The 20357-nt window shown below is 42.7% G+C and overlaps 1 long non-coding RNA gene across 1 annotated transcript; it reads right to left on the bottom strand.

Annotated features, from left to right (window-relative positions):
- Positions 1–1653: 1653 nt before the first annotated feature.
- On the bottom strand, positions 1654–16630 carry LOC117500704. The gene is made up of 3 exons (XR_004557831.1): positions 16497–16630; positions 11438–11443; positions 1654–1664 (listed from the first exon to the last, which is right to left on the bottom strand). It is a non-coding gene; the product is annotated as an uncharacterized LOC117500704 (long non-coding RNA).
- Positions 16631–20357: the final 3727 nt, after the last annotated feature.

Genomic DNA, 20357 nt, shown 5'->3' with positions numbered 1-20357 from the left:
TGTATATTTATTTATGATAGCTTTGATAATTAACATATTGTTCATGAAAGTAATTTTGATGTTGATTAATATTGCTGGTTGATAATAAATTATGTTCAAATTAAAGCAACCATCTCTGATAATTTGCCATGTAGTTATTATTAATCAATAAAATATTAATTGATTGCATATACATCCAAATGAATATATTTATTAATTAATATTAACAGTTATCTTTGGCAAATATTGATATTCTACAAAAAATAGACCTGTTTCTACCTCTGCACAACAACCACTTCATTCGTCTATGTAGTTTCTTTTCTTTACTTGTTTTTGGTTTGTACTATTTGGCTGTTGCTGCAAATCTACAGCAACTATAGATAAGACTTGTGAAGGAAAGTGTTTGTATCACTGCCATGTGGCATGCATGCATGGCAGACAGGCAGAGGCATGAACATTAGTGATTGTGTAAGGTTAAGGACAAATGAGGGCAACACGGTGGTCGGCTTTGCTTTGGGGATTACAAATGATTTACATTTCATTATATGGTTAACAAACATGTCATCAGTATGAAATATTGTGTTAGTGTGTGAGCGATAATGTCACACCTTCCTCAACAGGATAATTTCCTTTCATCTGTGTCAAAATTAATGGACTACAGTTTGACCCAGCATCCATAAAATAGTCTGTAGCTACCTGCCATTTTAAACACAGCCATAACTTAACCATATGGGTGACTACAATTTCACACACTGATGGATTTGTCCTTGGTTTGATATGTTGCGCCACTGTTCCAAGTGGATGGCAATTCCCTCCTGCTATGTTTTAGCTTTCGTGAACTGTTTGACAAGATGTTCCGGGAAATGGGAGTGATGTTTTTGCGTGCGTGACATAATGACTAGCAACATGCTGAGTGCTGCACTTTTCATTAGCCACCAGGGTCTAAGAGCAAATTTAGTGAAAAAGAGTGTGTTTGTCTATGTGTGTGTGCATATATATATATATATATATATATATATACGAGGTCTGTCCATAAAGTATATGTCCTTTTTATTTTTTTCAAAAACTATATGGATTTCATTCATATGTTTTTACGTCAGACATGCTTGAACCCTCGTGCGCATGCGTGAGTTTTTCCACGCCTGTCGGTGACGTCATTCGCCTGTGAGCACTCCTTGTGGGAGGAGTCGTCCAGCCCCTCGTCGGAATTCCTTTGTCTGAGAAGTTGCTGAGAGACTGGCGCTTTGTTTGATCAAAATTTTTTCTAAACCTGTGAGACACATCGAAGTGGACACGGTTCGAAAAATTAAGCTGGTTTTCGGTAAACATTTTAACAGCTGATGAGAGATTTTGAGGTGACACTGCCGCTTTAAGGACTTCCCACGGAGCGAGACGTCGTGCAGCGCTCCCAGGCACCGTCGTCAGCCTGTTACAAGCTGAAAACCTCCACATTTCAGGCTCTATTGATCCAGGACGTCGTGAGAGAACAGAGAAGTTTCAGAAGAAGTCGGTTTCAGCATTTATTCCGGATATTCCACTGTTACAAGGAGTATTTTTTTTAATGAAAGACGTGCGGGCGGATTGCAGCGTCGGCTCGCAGCCGCCGCGACACTCCGCCACAGGAAAAACACCTCTGTTGGAAGCCTTAAGGACAAGTTGGAACATGTCCAGCTGTTAAACAATTTCTCATATACTCACTCCACTGAAAGCCATCAAAAGCCGCCTGGATTTTACAAATGGTTATCAACACGGAGGTGTTTTTCCTGTGCCGCCGCACGTCTTTCATTAAAAAAAATCTCCTTTAACAGTGGAATATCTGGATAAAATGCTGAAACCGACTTCTTCTGAAACTTCTCTGTTCTCTCACGACGTCCTGGATCAATAGAGCCTGAAATGTGGAGGTTTTCAGCTTGTAACAGGCTGACGACGGCGCCTGAGAGCGCTGAGCGACGTCTCGCACCGTGGGAAGTCCTTAAAACGACAGTGTCACCTCAAAATCTCTCATCAGCTGTTAAAATTTTTTACCGAAAACCAGCTTAATTTTTCGAACCGTGTCCACTTCGATGTGTCTCACAGGTTTAGAAAAAATTTTGATCAAACAAAGCGCCAGTCTCTCAGCAACTTCTCAGACAAAGGAATTCCGACGAGGGGCTGGATGACTCCTCCCACAAGGAGTGCTCACAGGCGAATGACATCACCGACAGGCGTGGAAAAACTCACGCATGCGCACGAGGGTTCAAGCATGTCTGACGTAAAAACATATGAATGAAATCCATATAGTTTTTGAAAAAAATAAAAAGGACCTATACTTTATGGACAGCCCTCGTATCTATATATATTATTATATATATATATATATTATATATATTATATATATATATATATATATATATATACATATATATATACATATATATATATATATATATAATACATATATAATATATATATATATAACATATATATATACAGTGAGGAAAATAAGTATTTGACCACCCTGCGATTTTGCAAGTTCTCCCACTTAGAAATCATGAAGGGGTCTGAAATTTTCATCTTAGGTGCATGTCCACTGTGAGAGACATAATCTAAAAAAAAAAAATCTGGAAATCACAATGTATGATTGTTTAATAATTTGTATGTTACTTGCTGCAAATAAGTATTTGAACACCTACCAATCAGCAAAAGACCTGTTAATTTTTCCTTAAGAAGCCCTCTTATTCTGCACTCTTACCTGTATTAATTGCACCTGTTTGAACTTGTTACCTGTATAAAAAGACACCTGTTCACACACTCAATCAATCACACTCCAACTGTCCACCATAGCCAAGACCAAAGAGCTGTCTAAGGACACCAGGGCCAAAACTGTAGACCTGCACAAGGCTGGTATGAGAGAAGGTCTTGTGGTCAGATGAGACCAGAATAGAGCTTTTTGGAATCAACTCCACTTACCATCTTTAGAGGATGAGAACAACCCCAAGAAAACCATCCCAACCATGAAGCATGGGGGTGGAAACATCATACTCTGGGGGTGCTCTTCTGAAAAGGGACAGGACGACTGCACCATATTGAAGGGAGGACGGATGGGGTCATGTATTGTGAGATTTTGGCAAACAACCTCCTTCCCTCAGTAAGAGCATTGAAGATGGGTCATGGCTGGGTCTTCCAGCATGACAATGACCCCAAACACACAGCCAGGGCAACTAAGGGGAGCTCTGTAAGAAGCATTTCAAGGTCCTGGAGTGGCCTGGCCAGTCTCCAGACCTGAAGTCAATAGAAAATCTTTGGAGGGATCTGAAACTCCAAACCTGAAATAGCTAGAGAAGATCTGTATGGAGGAGTGGACCAAAATCCCTGCTGCAGTGTGTGCAAACCTGGTGAAAAACTACAGGAAAAGTCTGATCTTTGTAATTGCAAACGAAGGCTACTGTACTAAATATTAACATTGATTTTGACAGGTGTTCAAATACTTATTTGCAGCACTCTGAAAGGTGCAGTTTTATCACACAGCACAATGCCACAGATGTCGCAAGATTTGAGGGAGCGTGCAATTGGCATGCTGACAGCAGGAATGTCAACCAGAGCTGTTGCTCGTGTATTGAATGTTCATTTCTCTACCATAAGTCGTCTCCAAAAAGCGTTTCAGAGAATTTGGCAGTACATCCAATCAGCCTCACAAACCTCAGACACGTGTAACCACACCAGCCCCGGTCCTCCACATCCAGCATGTTTCACCTCCAAGATCGTCTGAGACCAGCCACTCGGACAGCTGCTGAAACAATCGGTTTGCATAACCAAAGAATTTCTGCACAAACTGTCAGAAATCGTCTCAGGGAAGCTCATCTACATGCTCATCGTCTTCATCGGGGTCTCGACTTGACTCCAGTTCGTCGTTGTATCCGACTTGAGTGGGCAAATGCTCACATTCGCTGGCGTTTGGTACGTTGGAGAGGTGTTCTCTTCACAGATGATGCAAAGGAGATGTGTTGCACTGCATGAGGCAAATGGTGGTCACACCATATACTGACTGGTATCCCCCCCCATGAAACAAAACTGCACCTTTCAGAGTGGCCTTTTATTGTGGACAGTCTAAGGCACACCTGTGCACTAATCATGCGTGTCTAATCAGCATCTTGATATGCACACCTGTGAGGTGGGATGGATTATCTCAGCAAAGGAGAAGTGCTCACTATCACAGATTTAGACTGGTTTGTGAACAATATTTGAGGGAAATGGTGATATTGTGTATGTGGAAAAAGTTTTAGATCTTTGAGTTCATCTCATACAAAATGGGAGCAAAACCAAAAGTGTTGCATTTATATTTTTGTTGAGTGTATATATATATATATATATATATATATATATATCTATATATCTATATATATATATATATATATATAAACTAGGAGTACTAAAACTAGGAGTACTAAAATAAGTATGCAGCAAATAACACATCTTAATGAGGTTGTAATATGGTGTGAAGGTCTAGCGAGTTGTAGTGTGAAAGGTTGACTGCACGTAGCATGAAGAATAACCCCGTAGAACCCTTTCTTCATGAGCTCACCATGTAAATGGTAACAGGTAGGTTCCCCTCATGAAAACACTGCTTTTAATCTTGCAAAAGTAAGCCAGGAACAACACAAACTACAAATACTGCATCTTGATTATGCATCTCATGACCTTTCAAATGAGAATCCTTTGTCTTAATCTGTTGTGCTTTATCTGAGCTGACACTGAGTATCTCCTCCAACAAAGCCAACTTCTCAAGATAATTTTTAGCAATTGTTACTTGGGCATCAGGTCAACCATTTCTAACTTATACTACAAAATACAATAACTATGGTTTAGAACATAACTCGTTAGCTTTGCAATGGTATGCAGCAGCCATGGCTTGATATAAGATACTATCTATAGCAAAATATGAGTAAATGTGATCTCATTTTTTTTTTCTGAAAAATTTTGTGAGAATCTAATTTACACATAAGTGGCTTTACTTTTTGTACATAGCGTCAATGTGAATACATTATTGTCTGGAAAAAAAATTCTTGATGCAAGATAATAAGAATACAAGATACAAGTGGAACATGTATGTAAATGAAACTATAAATATGAGGGGTGATTGAAAAGTTTTGAGCATGGTGGTGGGGTCATTTTTAAGGAAGAGTTTGTAAGTGTGTGTTGGAGGTTTAGCCAGTGTCCGGCAAGGTGACGAGTATGAAGTTGGACATTGAATTATGATGGATATCATCAGTGCATATGCCCCTCAGGTGGATTGTGAGATGGAGAAAGAAGATTTCTGGAGTGAGTTAGATGAGGTGGCACTGACAAACTTTTATGTGTTCATTCATATTACACATCAACATGCCTCATTTGCACATCTTAAATCTGGCACAAATCCTGTTTCACTGCCTTTGTTTGTCTCCTTGCTTCCAAATCGACAGCAACGATCATCATCTATCAGGTGATTACTGACGAGCCTCTTATGAACCAGTAGCTACTAACCTGCTGTCCTTCAATCTTCAGGTGAGCACTTGTCAGTTCATCAAAAGCTGAGAGGAAAATCCTAACACCATCTTACTGTTTACCTCTGCACTGTGCAAGAAATGCATGCCTTCTTGATGCACAACATGTCCCCAGACTGTGAAATGCATCCATGAGGGCAAGGCAGGTGAGTCAATAATTGGATTACTAATTTAGACACACTGAAACACATGGCTGGTCTGTCACTGTGAACTGTCTAGGTTACAGGTTAGAGACAGACACAGAGGGCTGAATGTGACATGCCAAGATTTATGAAAATAAACTGAATCAGAGTCTGTCACCACAAGCTGGTGTCTCTGCAATCAATTGGTTCAACGGGGTCTGTTCACTCTGGTGCGAATTTGCCCTCCGGCCACCCTCGTTCTGTGGTTGAAATGTTTCTATCATCTGCTTTGTGTATCCTCTCCTGCAGTGAGTGAGACTATCTCACCTCAGTGTGACATAAATACACAGTCAGTCATAGTGCTACAATGGGCACTCAGAGTGTAGCACCTTCCATGCTTGACACAGATTAATGCAAATTAATTCTTTGTGATTCTGTGTGTAGAGATCAGTCATTATTTAAATGCAGCCAGGAGGCTTCAGCTGTATGTGGTTCAGGCTTCTTACAGTAATCATATCTCTACACTAACCACACGGGTATCTGCAACCAGATGCTCAATAAAATTATTCAAAATAAGTTTGTATTACCAAAGTCAACAGTCTTGTACTGTTAGACAAGTGTCATATGACTTCTTTTTTTTTAAGTAAACATAAATATATCTTGCAAAATATGAGGGGTGATTGAGAAGTTTTGAGCCTTGCCCAGAAAAAGTAGGGCACGGTTCTCCATCTTTTGCATTCTGAGAAACCAACATTTCTCAACATTCACCGAGTGTTGAGAAATGCATTTAATCACAAACAGATGGCACTGCTAGTCACCACCAGAAACCAGCAGCATGCAGGTACATCCTTTAAAAGCATCCCTGTCTGCCTTACCTCTCGCTGTTTTTCAGTTATCCACTCAATGCTTCCTCCATTGCCACAGCTGTCTGAGAGGGATGGGCTCTGCCTCCTGCCTTTCCTATCGGCAGGATTCAAGATTATCTCGGCTCATCCCACGGCTGATACAGGGGCTGAGGCCAAATCAAAATTACAACCCTGTACCCACCTCTGTAATAAATATTTCCATTGATCCCATGGAATGTTTTGATAGAAATGCTGGTTTCTCAGAATGCAAAAGTTAGAGACCCATGTCCTGTTTGTTCTGGGTGAGGCTCAAAACCTCTGCACCCCCCCCATCAGTATCATAATGTTTCACTTTAATTTAAGACCTGTATCTCATTTAGCAAGAAGGTCATGAGATTGATTCCCTCCTATATCCTTTCTGTGTGGAGTTTCCATGTACTCCCCATGTTTGCATCAGTTCTCCACAGGTGCTCCGGCTTCCTCCCACATCCAAAGACATGCAGGTTAGGTGAATTGGAAACTTTAAATTGTCCGTAGGTGTGAATGTATTTGTTTGTCTGTATGTGGCCCTATGACAGACTGGTGTCCTGTCCAGGGTGGAACCCACCTCACGCCCTATGACTGCTGGGATAGGCTCCAGCTCCCCGTGACCCTTAATTGAAGTAAACACTTGAAAATTTCAATTTCAGATACAGTTTCTTTATTGTCATTGTAACATTTACAACAAAACGTAAGATGCAACCCTTTCAGTGCAAATATAAACCCGAGGATACCACACGCAGACATGAAAGGGCTGCAGACGAAAAAGAAAAATAATCATAAAATTTAACCGAATGAAAAAGGTAAAAAATATAAGAACGTAGTAGCAAAAAAGAGATTGCATATAAAAAAAGAGAAACGTATGAACAAAACTGTGTGTCATCTTTTGGCCATGGACCGGCCCAGAATCTGATTTTGTCCCCCAGTCTTCATTTGTTTCCCTCTCTTTGTCCTTCTGTCCGACCATGAGTGTCTGTTTTTCTTGCCGTGTATGACCCTCGCCTGTTTTGACCTTGCCTTTTGTCTGAGCCAGTTAACCTGCTTGTCTGTGCCTGAACCCTGCTTGTTTTTTGACTCAGTTTTTGCCTCCTCCGATACACCTGTTTGCTCGTGTTGTAACTCTGCTCGTTACTGACCACGCCATCGCCTCACGACCATCTGTACCTCCGCCAGCCTGCTTCTCACCCGGTGTATTGACCTCAGTCTGTTTTTAATTAAAACTTTTTCTAAATCCCACCTTTGAGTCATGAGTCTGCATTTGTGTCCGCCTGCCTGCCATGCCACATCATCACAGATTCTGACACTGTGGATATTTCAGTGGCAGTGGATATTGCACAGAAAAAAATATTGCACTCATTTCAAGTGTGGCATGTGACTTGGCTGTTTGGTTCCACTAGCATTCAAAGCTCTAACAGCAGTTGGGTAGCAACTGCTTTCCATTCTATTTGCACTTGCTTTAATGGCCCTGTACCGTTTTCCAGGTGTGACGTTACCCGTGTGAAGTGTCTTGAGACAGTGATGTGATTTGGTGCCATATAAATAAATTGAATTGAATGAATCAATGACACAAACTTCTGGATCCCACCCAGGGGCCCTATGGAGTTGTGTATTTAGCATATAGACAAGGCCGCCTGCACATGAGATTGAGAAAAATAAATAAAATGAGCTGCCTGAAACTGTCTCTTGTGTGATCCTTGTGTTGGTTTGACCCCTGGTTGAAATGAGAGTTTTGGGCTGGCTGTATTTGTAATAATTTAAAGATTTTTATGGTTTGTTTGTTTTTATAACTAAACTTCCAATGCTGTAAAATAGTGATACTGTTTAGAATTTTGCTCACAACATGGGATAATATGTGAAAATCAATATATGTGACATAAAATTACTTTTTATTGTCTGTTCAAAGATTTTAAAGGGGATATATATTTATTTACCATTTTTCTAAACATTTTACACTGACATGTGGTGTTTGTTTCATATTGCAAAACAAAAGTGTGACAGGTCTGTCATGTCTACCGCACTTCCTGTTTTATTTTGGTACCCCTTGTCTGTCTCTTAGGCATTATCGTGGCTTTCTTCCTGGGTCTCCCCAGGTGGCTAATTTTGTCTCTGTTTATAGGGCACCGCAGTCTCATTTATGGCCAAGTGCTAAAGGGTTCAAATATGACACATATGATATAATTTCCCTACTTCCGGGGACGGACACATGGCATTTTCTCTGAGATTTCGGGCAAATTACACGCACAGTGAAAATACAAAGAAAAAGTGACGATACGGTGGGAACAGTGGACATGTGTTGCGGTTTGTTTATGACCTGGAGCTCACATGTGTCGGGGCGGTTGTGTAGGCGAGAGAATGCCGCTACCCTGGTTAGCTGTGTAGGCTAACACTTACTGAGACGACCTCTCCCATTCACCTTGTCTTCAGTTCTCCACTGGGAACTAAAAAGAAACTGCACTTTTCGTGACTGCTTCCGTGATTGTAGCCAAAAATAAAATGGTACATCAGAGTGGCTGTCCCCATTTGTGGTCAAATCCCGCGATATCGCACAGGGTTCAGATGTGACTGCAGTGCCCTATTTAAGCTTCCCGTCCTCCTGAATCAACTCCAGATGTAGAGACTCGAGACAGTGAAAGGAGCAGACCCTAAAATAAGCATGTTTTTTTTATTGTGGGAGGAAACCAGAGTCCCCAGGGGAAGTCCACACTGACACAGGGAGAACATGAAAACTCCACACGGAAAGGACAGGAAGCGATCCTACAACCTTATTGCTGTGGGGCATCAGTGCTAGCCACTCAGTCACCATGCTGTCCAAAGTCACTTTTCCAGGAGTGGGGTTCAAACCCACTCCTGGAAAAGTTACTTTGGCTGGCATGATGATTTTGTGGTTAGCATTAATGACTCACAGCAAGAATGTTGTGGTCATGGGATCACTTCCCGCCCGTCATATGCGGAGTTTGCATGTTCTCCCTGTGTCAGTGTGGGTTTCCTCCCACAACAAACAACAACAACAAAAAATGCTTATTTAGGGTCTGCTCCTTTCTCTGCCCCTGACCAAAACAGAGCCTCTACATCTGTAGTTGGTCCCCAGGCGCCAGACTGTGGCTGCCCACTGCTCCCACTGGTTGGATTGTCTCTAACTGTAATTAGGATGGTTAAATGCAGAGAACAAATTTCTTTTTGTATGTACAGTGACAATAAAGGCTCTTCATGTTGTAACCACGCATACATTGAGAGAGAAAGATGTGTCTGCTACATGGATGAAATCCTTTCTGTATGGTTGTGTGGAATTGACCATTTATTTAATTTTAAGAAGGTAAACACTGAAACTAAAACTAATTCCGTCGTCCACCCTGCATCCTCTAACCACCCAAAATTTGGCAGTGCTCAATGTGTAGGAGACTTTTCTGTGGGCTGATATATGAGCAAAACTAGAGCACCATAGAGCTCATAGAGTGCAAACCTCCGCCAACACAAGTTTCCAATTCCACAAAAATTTTACCTTGGAAAAAAATGATAAAGGTCAAAGTCCTGTCAGAAGTGACTTTTCATAAGCTAAATTAGATGTGATCAAATGTCAGGAGGATGTATTTAGTTCATGCACTTGAATCTAAGTTTTTTGTGGTGTTGTCAGGTTTTTATTCAACTTTTTTTTTTGGCTTCTGAATTCCTTTTCAGATAATTTTCATAGAATATTGATTATCTTTGTTATACACAATTTGTTGTTGCTTTTTGGTCCTTGGTTTCTGACTGATAACTGGAAAACAAACAAGCATAAAATTGGAACCTCCATCCAGTTGATTGAGATATAATGTAAATTGGACACCAAATGACCCATTAAATGCTTTAGGTGGACATCCAAAAGTTAATAATTACTTTCTTCAGACTGATATGTGGCATAAGCTGCAAATGCAATGTACAACATGAATTTTTAACAATTATTGTCTTTTAGGGACTTCTTTTAGGATCTCTTCCCTTTCGAGATTTTAATTCACTTGAAAAACGTGTCTGACTCCACCCCTTGCAATCGGCTTTCTGTTCCGTCTCTTTAATCATGCAGACTAGTGTGAGGCTAAATGACTTCAGCTCGTCCCACTTACACTCAAAACATTCAGTCATAGATAGAAACTATGGCTTTTTTGGAAACCTTATAATCAGACAACTAATGTGGTATACTTTGCAATATGATTGAAGCATTTTTCAATTTTGACCCCTGTGTAAGTCTTCATTGCCCCGACCTGGCAACAGCTACCACCCTGGGATGGTTATCATCCATTTTTGTGTTGGCCAGGGTATACTGATGCTGGAGTGTATGTGTGATTTATTCCCCTGCAGTGGTATGGAAAACCTGCTTGGCCCATGGACAATTTGTAGAATTGCTAAGTCAATCAATCAATCAATTTTTTTATATAGCGCCAAATCACAACAAACAGTTGCCCCAAGGCGCTTTATATTGTAAGGCAAGGCCATACAATAATTATGTAAAACCCCATAATTAAATAAGATGGTGACCTTTCCCTTAAACTCGTTCTGTATGAGTTAGCATGTGCCTGGTCAGGTTGCTCTTTAGTCCAAATCTGTGGCCACATTCAGAACAGACAAATGGCTTTTGTCCTGTATGAATTATCATGTGTGTGTACAGGCTGCTTTTTTGTCCAAATGTTCGACCGCATTCAGAACAGCTAAATGGTTTCAATTTAGTCAATGCAAACTCCAATTACACTGTTTTATTAGTGCACACATTAAAAGTCACCCAAAATAGCATATCTTTTGACTAAAATATACCTTTGAGTAATTTTATTTATATAATTTCATACCAATAAAAAAAAGAAGAAATTCAATACAATTCACCAAAATTAATTTCAATTCAATTTCAATTTATTTCATTTACGTATATAGCACCAAATCACAGCAAAGCTGCCTCAAGGTGCTTCACAATCAGCTCTTAACTCTTCAGGACCATCATTTAATGACCTCCTTAGAAATAATTGTCAGTCAAACAAAAGAACTCATCACAAAAATTCACCAGTACAGCCAATTATTATCAACAGGCAGACAGATGAGATGGCTGATGATTTTACAGACCTTGGTACATTCATTGCCAGTAGTCTGACCTTCAAAGTAAATATTACATGTTCAAGAAATGTTCAGTGTCTCCACATTGAACTGTTTTGGACTGAACCAAAATATTCTGGATGTTGCATATCAGAACTGAGTGGAAAGTATTTTTCAGGTGGTACGGCAATTTAAACTTAGAGAGGAGGAACAGTCTGCATGTAATTGTGAATATGACTTCCACAATCTTTGGTAAACTACCAAAGCAGGTCAGCAAAATGTATGATGAACTCTTAAGAGGTAGAGCTGACAGAATTATTAATGACTCAACACAACTACTACATAGAGAATTTGAACTTTTGCCTTCAGGGACATGTTATGGAGTACCAACAGCAAATAGAAATTCCTGCAAGAATTTCTTTGTCCCAACTGCTGTTAGAGTTATAAATGAAGTTTGGATCCTGTGGACTCAGGTCCCAGGGGTATTCTCCTGACTTTGCAGGAGGTCACTGTGGATGTGGTAGGTGGTTAGTATAGGTGTGTGCATACACACAGATATGATATGATATATAAACGCTGGTCTGTCAAAGAGGAGAAGCTCATTGTCGGCTGACATCATAAAATTTGTCAATTTACTTATATGTAAATTAAAATATGTAAAATAGTCATAACAGTCCCTAGTTGCACAAGCATTTCACAATTTATATCTCTGTTACCTACAGTATTTTATGATGGCACAATTACCAAGTGGTTAGTGCGCTTGGTTTCAGTGCAGAAGGTTCCCGGTTCAAACCCCTTTATTATTAAACATACATAACACATTCTGACTGTTTCATGACATTGTTCCATGCAAATGTTATTTTAAAGATTGGCCAACAGATGTCACCATATCTAATAGTATCAAAAGCTTCAAAACACTGAACCATTGCTTCATATTGATTCAGTGGTTCAAAATGCTTCAGTTTCTCTGTCACTAATTTTCATGAATAAAATACATCAGCAACCATTAATTATTACCACATATGATAGACTTATAATCATGAATATTTTGATGCTGTGTTGTGAGCTGGGACGTTAATTAACGTGTGATGACTTTTAAACACTTAGTGAAAAACGAAGCAGAGAGTAACTCACCTAGATCTTCTCACATAACGTCTAATCCAGTGTGCTTCCTGGTATCCAAAACACCAGTTTCCTCTGGTTCTATTGTCTTTCTGCAGATTTTGACTAATTTTGTTTGCTGTGGTTCAGTTTTTTTTGTTTTTGTTTTTTGGTAGCACTGTATAAACATGATATCTAACATGTGCCTTTAAAACAGACTTATGTATAGAGCATGCAAAACACTTTGTCATAAATTTAAAAATGCATAAATGTGCAAATACGTGCAAACTAATTCTCACATTCCTATAGCTGTCAATCAAAATGGGATTCAGCCTTTCAACTGATCATCCAATCATTGTGCAGAACACCAGCATCCAGGCCTGCCCACAGCGCCATTCACACCCAGAGACACTCAGCGTCTGGGGGCGGGACAAAATTATGGCTTTATCCAATGACCGTCGCAAATGGTGGCAATGAAAAAACCTTTCCAGGCAGTTACACTGAAGTGAACGGACGCTCGGCTTCTACAGGAAAATGCACTGACCACAGACCACATGAGAAAAAGATTTATGAAAAGTTAACGAAATAGAGTCATTCGATAAGTAGCTGATTCTGAATGAACTTGTCTTCAAGATGAACGTGTTCTAACAAATTTGTAGTCAATGAAATGATAGCAAACTGTACATATTTGACATTTAAGGAACACTTTTCAAACACATTAGATCTCAATGTGGAAAAAAAATCATGTTGGATGTCTTTCCTGATACAGACTGGGTAATTGGTTAGGAACGAAAGGGTGCCATATCAATTGATGGAAATGAAAACTGTCAACTTACAGAGGGCTTAATTTAAAGACATCCCAAAAATCAAGCAAAAATATGATGCGGCAGGCTTGTCCATTTTGCCATAATTTCATTGCAGCAACCCAAAATGGTCCTCGGTAGTTTGTGTGGCCTCTATATGCTTGTATGCATGCCCATCTGGACAAGGGCATCAGTTAGCTCCTGGACACTCTGAGGTGCAACCTGGTGGCACCAAATGGACCAAAACATAATGTGCCAGAGGTGTTGTATTGGATTTAGGTCAGGAGAGCGAGGAGGCCAGTCAATGGTATCAATTCCTTCATCCCCCAGGAACTGCCTGCATACTCTTGCCACATGAAGTGAATTTTGTCATGCACCAGGAGGAACCCAGGACCCACTGCACCAGCATAGGGTCTGACAATGAGTCCGATTTCATCCCAATTCCTAATAGCAGTCAGGGCACTGTTGTCTAGCTTTTAGAGGTCTGTGTATCCCTCCAGGGATATGCCTGAACAGACCATTACTGACCTACCACCATACACATCATGCTGAATGATGTTGCAGGCAGCATAATGTTCTTCACAACATCTCCAGACCCATTCACATACGTCATATATGCTCAGCTTAAACCTGCACTTTTCTGTGAAAAACACAGGGCACCAGTGGTGGACCTACAAATTCTAGTGTTCTATGGCAAATGCAAATCGAGCTCCATGGTGCTGGCGAGTGAACAGAGGGCCCATTACAGGATGTTGAACCCTCAGGCCACCCTCATGAGACTGTGCTGGGAGACACAGCAAACCTTATTGCAGTGACATATTAATGGCCATCCTGGAGGAGTTGGACTAACTGTGCAAACTCTGTAGGGTCCAGGTACCGCACCATGGTACACTGACTCCAGCCAAATGCAAAACTAGTGAAAAATCACAGGGCACTAGTGGTGGACCTACAAATTCTCGTGTTCTATGGCAAATGCAAATCAAGCTCCAAGGTGATGGTGAGTGAACAGAGGGCGCACTACAGGGCCTCAAGCCCTCAGGCCACCCCCATGAAGTTTGTTTCTGATTGTTTGGTCAGAGACGTTCACAGCAGTGGCCTGCTAGAGGTCATTTTGTGGTACTCTAGCAGTGCTCATTCTGTTCGTCCTTCCACAAAGGAGCAGATACTGGTCTACTGTTGGGTTAAGGACCTTCTACAGCCCTGGTCAACTTTCCTAGAGTAACTGCCTGTCTAATGGAATCTCCTCCATGCTCTTGAGACTGTGCTGTGAGACACAGCAAACCGTATTGCAGTGGCACATATTAATGGCCATCCTGGAGGAGTTGGACTAACTGTGTAAACTCTGTAGGGCCCAGGTACGGCACCATGGTACACTGACCCAAGCCAAAAGCAAAACTAGTGAAAAATCAGTCAGAAAAGACAAAGATGGAAAAGATATCAGTGGCCTCCACCTGTTAAACCATTCCTGTTTTGGGTGTTGTCTCATTGCTGCCCCTCTGGTGCTCATGTTGTTAATTTCATTAATAATAATAATACATTTTATTTGTAACGCACTTTACATTCCATAGAATCTCAAAGTGCTACAGAGCAAAGGCTAAAAACAAACAATATACAGAGTCAAAAACAATAAGATATTCATAAAGCATAACCACACAGATAAAATCATAGCATTTTAAAGATTTTAATATTTTAAAAGGCCTTTTTAAATAAAAATGTCTTGAGGCCTTTTTTAAATGCCCCCACACTCTGTGGGTCCCTCAGGGTCTCTGGAAGGGCCTTCCAGAGCCGTGGGGCGACTACCTGGAAGGCCCTGTCTCCCATGGTGGAGAGCTTGGATCTGGGCTGGTGCAAGCGGTAGGTGGACGTGGTGGAGCGGAGGGTTCTTGGGGCGGTGTGTGGCGTGAGGAGTTCACTAAGGTAGGCAGGGGCAGTTCCATGTATGCACTGGTGTGTAAGGAGACAGAATTTGTACTGAATTCTTTGTTGAATGGGCAGCCAATGAAGGGATCTGAGGACTGGAGTGATGTGATCATATTTGCACCTCCTCGTCAGGACCTGGGCAGCACAGTTCTGAATGTGCTGCAGCTTTTGTAGACTTTTGCCAGGGATCCCGACGAGGAGGGCATTGCAGTAGTCCAATCTGGAGGAGACAAAGGCATGGACCAACTTCTCTGCATCGGGTTAGGAAAGGGAGGGGCGGAGTTTTGGGATATTTTTAAGGTGGAGGAAAGAGACCTTGCAAAGGTGACGGATGTGGGAGTCGAATGTGAGATGTGAATCAAATCTGACACCAAAGTTTGTAACGGATGAGGACAGGGAAATGTTATGATCAAAGATCGAGATACTGTTTAGGTTTGAGAAGGACTGGGTTTGGTGAGGGGTACCAATAAGGATGGCTTCTGTTTTGCTGCTGTTCAGTTGAAGAAAGTTATTTATTTAGTTTATTTGGCAGGAACCACGTACAAAAGCATTAATCAATGAAACATTAAAGAGATGCGTTGTACCAGACTATAGCTCTCAGAGCTAATTTCCATCTGCAGTCCCTGTGACATAGAAAACACATATCATAAAACAATGCAGTCTATATACACATTAATACAATCTATGTACATACACAATAGCAAAAACATTTAAAACACATTCTATATTAATTAATCATTAAAAAGCACTATATCACCTGAGTCTACACAAATATAAATACAAATAAACTACACACCCCACAACCCCCATCCCCTCACTATCAGTTCATTAATGGCGACATGTCTGAGTCGTTATTAAATATTTTTTTTAATTGATGCTAGACTTTGTGTAGTCTTTACATAGTTTTAACTCTATTGGTAATTTATTCCATTCAGTTATAGTTTTAAAGGAAAAAGCTGATTGGCCGAGTGCAGTCTTTCTTTTGGGGATGCCACACTGACCCTGGCATGTGGACCTTGTTGTTCTGGTCATCTGTTCAGAGGTAGCAAATATTTTCAGCGGTAGAGGAGCCATATTATTAATAATTTTGAACAACAGACGTAAGTTTGAAAATACGTTTTCAAAACTCAGCATTTTATGTTTGCCAAGTATTTTACAGTAATGATATAGTCGTGATTTTCTATCAATGATTTTAAGTGCCTGTTTATGGATTGATTCCAGTGGTTTCATTGTTGTCTTATTTGCTTGTGACCAACATGAAATACCAAAGGTTAAGTCCTATCCAAGATGGTGCCACGTGAAGGCGCCCTGGTATTCTGGTGCTCCCTGTTTTGTCTGTTTTTGTGCGTAAATCGAGTGCTCCTACACCCGCGAGGAGCTTTAAACTTCAGATCATCAACACCCACGGACATTACGCCAGTTTTTTTAGTGCCTGCAGCTGAACTGGTTCACTTTTTGGCCAAAAAAGTGAGACGCCGGCGGAGAGGAAAACGTGCTGGAGCTCTCATGCGCCTCAGACAAAGGGGCACGCGCACGCCCATACCTGGGATATTTCTCTCCAATGTCCGCTCACTCCACAACAAGATGGATGAGCTGGAGAAGAACAGAGATTTCTCCTCATCTTGTGTACTGTGCTTCACGGAGACATGGTTAAATGCACAGACACCGGACTGTGTGCTCCAACTAGAGGGATTCCAACTCCTCCGTGCAGACAGAGACCGAGCACTCTCTGGTGGAAAAACTAGAGGGGGAGGACTCTGCTTCTATATCAACAACGCCTGGTGCTCCGATGTGACTGTGATCTCCCAACACTGCTCTCCCTCTCTGGAATATCTCCTCATAAACTGCAGACCATTCTACTCTCCTCGTGAGTTTAACTCTTTCATACTTTGCTCTGTGTATATTCCACCGAGCGCGGACGTGCACGAGGCCGAGCGCGCGCTCGCGGATCAGATTATGAGCGTGGAGAGAGACTTTCCGGTCTCTCTTGTTATAATTCTCGGTGATTTTAACAAAGGGAATCTCAGTCAGGAATTACCAAAATACAAACAGTTTGTTAAATACCCGACTGTTGTGTGCTGGGGTGTTTGGCTGGCTTGGGTTTTGTTTTTCTGTTTCTCCCACCAGGTGGTATGCATTCAGGACTGAGTGGCTGAGTATTAGGACCTCACCCTGAACACCTGAGGCTTGTTTTCACGTGCAGGTCATCAGGGCTCACAGCTGTGGTGTTTCTGTCTTGATCAGAGATTGCTGCACTTAAACCTTGAATGCACAGTGTGTGATTGCCAGAGACTCGACCTTGTGAGCAGACGTGTGAGATCGACGTCAGGAGAACAATCTCACCATTACGAACGCAGAGACCGCTCCAGGTTTGACACCACAGTCTGTGAAGGAGGACTGGGTGAGGTCTCACGCTCTTCAGCACACTTCCTGAGGTAATTTGGTTTTGGTGACTTTTATGAAGTAATAACAGTGGATTTGGTGTCCCTCACACCTTGTGTTATTGAGCTGTCACGTTATGCTAATTGTCTAATCAGCTTCTGCTGCAGTGGAGATTTGAACTGAGTTGTTCCGTGCCTGCAGGGTGAAAAGCTGATATATATATTTAAGCCAGGAAGTGTTTGCTAATTGTGTGCACCTTTGAGTTGTGTCTCTCTGGGTGGAGAGTGTTGGACTCACCTCATGTTTTCTTTCTTCACAGACTGGGTTTGTCGCGGCAACCTGGGGGATGTCGGCGGGGTCCCTGGGTCCGAAATGCTGTGGCTCCGGACCGTTTGCGCTGCTGAGAACGCGCCGTGTTTTCACCTCACCAGACCGCGGACATTTTTGGTTGTTTATCACTGCACTCATTATGATTATTAAATTCTGTTATCTTTTGAACCATGCTCTGCTTATTTCATGCTGGGTCCTGTCAAACGCTGGGTCGGTGCTCCGACCGCGTCCGACACATAACACCAACCAGAGAAGGGAGCACATTAGATCATTGTTACACGACAGTGAGTGGTGCGTACCAAGCGGTGGCCCGTGCAGCTTTGGGACTCTCAGATCACGTGATGGTCCACTTGATCCCCGCATACAGACAGAGACTAAAACTCTCTAAACTTGTTGTGAGGACATCTAAAGTGTGGAGCAATGAAGCTGTGGAGGAGCTACGCGCGGGCTTGGGCACTATGGATTGGGATATGTTTGAGGCTTCAACAGACAGTCTAGATGACTACATGGACACTGTGATGTCATATATTAATTTCTGTGAAGACAGCATCATCCCACAGCGCACCAGGGTGAGATATAACAATGACAAGCCCTGGTTCACACCTAAACTCCGGCAGCTCCGTCAGCAGAAAGAGGTGGCTTTCAGAGAAGGAGACAGAGACAGCTACAGAGGTGCAAAGTACAGATTTAGCAAGGAGGTGGCAAAGGCTAAATCCATGTACAGTTCACGTCTGCAGCAAAGGTTCTCTGCCAACGACTCGGCCTCTGTGTGGAGGGGGTTGAAAGAGATTACCAACTACAAGCCCAAAGCACCTTGTTCTATTGACGACCTTAAGCTGGCCAATGACCTGAACGTCTTCTTTTCACGCTTTGAAAACAAGGACTCACACCTCCACACCCCCCACACAACTGGATATTCAAACACCATGGACCTCCCCCCTCTCACCGCTGCCCTCCCCCTGTTGCCCTCTCCGTCCAAGAGGAGGACGTGAGAAGACACTTCAAAAGGCTGAATCCACGTAAGGCCCCGGGCCCAGACTGTGTCTCTCCTGCCACCCTGAGACACTGTGCTGATGAGCTGGCCCCAGTCTTCACGGGGATCTTCAACACCTCCCTGGAGTCATGCCATGTTCCAGTCTGCTTCAAGTCCTCCATTATAGTTCCAGTCCCCAAGAAACCACGCATCACTGGACTTAATGACTACAGGCCTGTGGCTCTCACATCTGTAGTCATGAAGACCTTCAAACGCCTGGTTTTATCCCACCTGAAGTCCATCACCGACCCCCTCCTGGACCCCCTACAGTTTGCCTACAGAGCCAACAGGTCTATAGACGACGCCATAAACCTGGCCCTGCACTCCATCCTGCAGCACCTGGACTCCCCAGGAACCTACGCTAGGATCCTGTTTGTGGACTTCAGCTCTGCATTCAACACCATCCTTCCGGCTTTGCTCCAGGACAAGCTTTCTCTGCTCCACGTGCCCGACTCCACCTGCAGGTGGATCACAGACTTCCTGACAGACCGGAGTCAGCATGTGAGGCTGGGAAAGAATGTCTCGAACACTCGGGCTGTCAGCACAGGATCTCCACAGGGCTGTGTCCTTTCCCCTCTTCTCTTCTCCCTGTACACTAACTGCTGTACCTCCAGTCACGACTCCGTAAAGCTCATCAAGTTTGCGGACGACACCACCCTCATCGGACTCATTTCGGATGGGGATGAGTCTGCCTACAGGAGGGAGGTGGACCAGCTGGTGACCTGGTGTAGCAACAACAACTTGGAGCTCAACACCCAGAAAACAGTAGAGATGATCGTGGACTTCAGGAAAGCCACAGCCCCCCCACCCTCCCTCGCCCTCACCAACAGCCCCATCACCACTATGGACTGTCACCGCTTCCTTGGCACCACCATCACCCAGGACCTCAAGTGGGAGTCAACCATCAGCTCCCTCATCAAGAAGGCCCAGCAGAGGATGTACTTCCTGCGGCAGCTGAAGAAGGCCAAGCTGCCTGTCCAGCTGATGGTGCAGTTCTACACGGCCATCATCGAGTCCATCCTCTGCTCCTCCATCACGGTGTGGTACGCCGGGGCCACAGCCAGGGACAGACACAGACTGCAGCGCATTGTGGCCTCTGCTGAGAAGGTGATCGGCTGTAGCCTTCCATCTCTCCACGACCTGCACGTCTCCAGGACTCTGGGCCGAGCAGGTCGGATCACAGACGACCCTTCTCACCCTGCACACAGTCTATTCAAACCACTCCCCTCGGG

Source organism: Thalassophryne amazonica, chromosome 19 (assembly GCF_902500255.1).
Source record: "Thalassophryne amazonica chromosome 19, fThaAma1.1, whole genome shotgun sequence".
NCBI classification, from domain to species: domain Eukaryota; kingdom Metazoa; phylum Chordata; class Actinopteri; order Batrachoidiformes; family Batrachoididae; genus Thalassophryne; species Thalassophryne amazonica.
The sequence above is the reverse complement of the archived record's forward strand: the minus strand, read 5'-3'. Positions and strand labels throughout refer to the sequence as shown.